The sequence below is a fragment of the Salmo trutta genome, chromosome 36 (genome assembly GCF_901001165.1).
Source record: "Salmo trutta chromosome 36, fSalTru1.1, whole genome shotgun sequence".
In the NCBI taxonomy this organism is placed as follows: Eukaryota; Metazoa; Chordata; class Actinopteri; order Salmoniformes; family Salmonidae; genus Salmo; species Salmo trutta.
In genome coordinates this window covers 15,954,863-15,957,278 of record NC_042992.1, presented here as the reverse complement: position 1 = coordinate 15,957,278, position 2,416 = coordinate 15,954,863, and positions in this window count along the sequence as shown.

The following is a 2,416-nucleotide window of genomic DNA, read 5'->3' as shown; positions in this document are numbered from 1 at the left end:
CGGGAGGCTGGGACTGGGAGGCTGGGTCTGGGAGGCTGGGGCTGGCAGGCTGAGGGTGGGAGGCTGGGACGGGAGGCTGGGGCTGGGAGGCTGAGGGTGGGAGGCTGGAACGGGAGGCTGGGGCTGGGAGGCTGAGGGTGGGAGGATGGGACGGGAGGCTGGGGTTAGGAGGCTGGAGCTGGGAGGCTGAGAGTGGGAGGATGGGACGGAAGGCTGGGGCTGGGAGGCTGGGGGTGGAAAAAGTGGCACAGGGAGAGCATGGACAGTACCCGCATCAGAAGAACTGTGTGTGTGTATGAGTGCATGCATGCATGCGTGTGTGTGTGTGTGTGTGTGTGTGTGTGTGTGTGTGTGTGTGTGTGTGTGTGTGTGTGTGTGTGTGTGTGTGTGTGTGTGTGTGTGTGTGTGTGTGTGTGTGTGTGTGTGCTAGGAAGGCACCATAAGCACCGGAGGCATTCCAGCACTTCCCCCCAACTGTCTCAGCCCTCAGGCCTAGCTTAGCTTCCTGTGGTGAGACAGACCCACAGTAGCCAGACCAGATACCCCACACTGAAACACTGCTGATGAAACACTTAGGCTGAGTCACAAATGGCACCCTACAGTATTCCCTATATAGTACACTACTTTTAACCAGGGCCCAAAGGGATTTGGTCTAAATAAATACACTATGTATGGAATAATGTGCCATTTGAGACTGTGTGATCATAACCCAACTGTTGGGTAAAAAGCCTTGCACCCAACCTCTGGGTAAAAACCCTCGCAGTAGAAGTCTAGAAGTTTTCATAAAGTGTCTCAGAGTAGGAGTGCTGATTTAGGATCAGTTTTGTCTTTTAGATCATAATGAATAAGATTACATGGACAGGAAGGGACTGATCCTAGATCAGCACTCCAACTATGAGATGCTTGATACATCCAGCAATTGGATCTCTTCAGGTCTAATGGAAAAGGCAAAGAATGTATCAACATAAACAATATACAGTTTCTTCTATATGAATTCCAAACTTTATTTACTTCTGTTAACACAGTTTCAGTCCTCAAGGACTTTAGCTGGAGAATAACGATACAAGGTCTCCATCTAGAGGGTCATATAACACTTGCAGGCACACTGGGGAAAGAGGCTGTTTTATTTGCAAAGGAGCACACTATTACAGCATTCCTAGAATAGGCCAATCAGCCCAACATATTATCAATGATTGTTATTTTGATATTTAATGACGATTTTGAGCAACAAAGTGGGACAACTAGCATTACACTGGGATGATCTCTATGTATCTGTGGCTTCCAATTTGGGTCTTCATTAATTAGCTTCTATGAATGTGAAGAAATAGTATAGCTAATAAAATGAATGATTTGTTTGTTTGTCTTTCTGTTGCTCAACATTTTTATGAATGGGTCACAAATCACAATACTTTCATAGAACATTTCACTACATTCACTACGCTACATTCAGTTGTCACAATAGCGCCATCACTTAGCGACTCCACAGTGTGACACAATTATACTGTCTTTAAACAAGGACATTGTCATGTGGTCTCTCTCTCTCTCTCCTGCTCTCTCTCTCCTGCTCTCTCTCTCTCTCTCTCTCTCTCTCTCTCTCTCTCTCCTGCTCTCTCTCTCTCTCCTGCTCTCTCTCTCCTGCTCTCTCTCTCTCTCTCTCTCCTGCTCTCTCTCTCTCTCTCTCTCTCTCTCTCTCTCTCCTGCTCTCTCTCTCTCTCTCCTGCTCTCTCTCTCTCTCTCTCTCTCTTTCTCTCCTGCTCTCTCTCTCTCTCTCCTTCTCTCTCTCTCTCTCTCTCTCTCTCTCCTGCTCTCTCTCTCTCCTGCTCTCTCTCTCTCTCTCTCTCTCTCTCTCTCTCTCTCTCTCTGTGGGTGTGTGTGTATCACTCCTGTGATATTTCAGAGCGCATAAATGTCTGCCTATGAGTGCCTGTGACAGTATATCTCTGTTGGCTATAAATACTTATTTTGAGCATCCTTCTGCATTGTCCTCCCCTGTCTATATTGACATGTCTTCACAACCTAAATTACATTCTCAACCTTTACCAGTGTAGCTCCCTCTCTCTCTGTGTCTCTAAGCCTGTATCTAAGCTAACAGCCACATTTGTCTTTTACTAGCACTGATTTTAGCTGATAGCCGGTTTTACTTGCAATGACTATGATATGTGGTTTTCTTACCTACTTTATTTTAAGTCCCGCTGGATAAGTGTCTGCTAAATGATTAAAATGTAATGCACTCTATCCCTGTGCCTGTATTTCACTGAGCCTGAGGACCACAGTGGACGGTGGAGGCCAAGCGTTTCCTGTGCCTGCCAGGTGTAGGCGACCTCTCCACACTCAAGTCATGTGGGAGGGGCCTGGGCTGCTGGCTGGCTCCTTTTATTTCCCTGGCAAATGTTGTCACCACCAGTTCAGTTCCCCT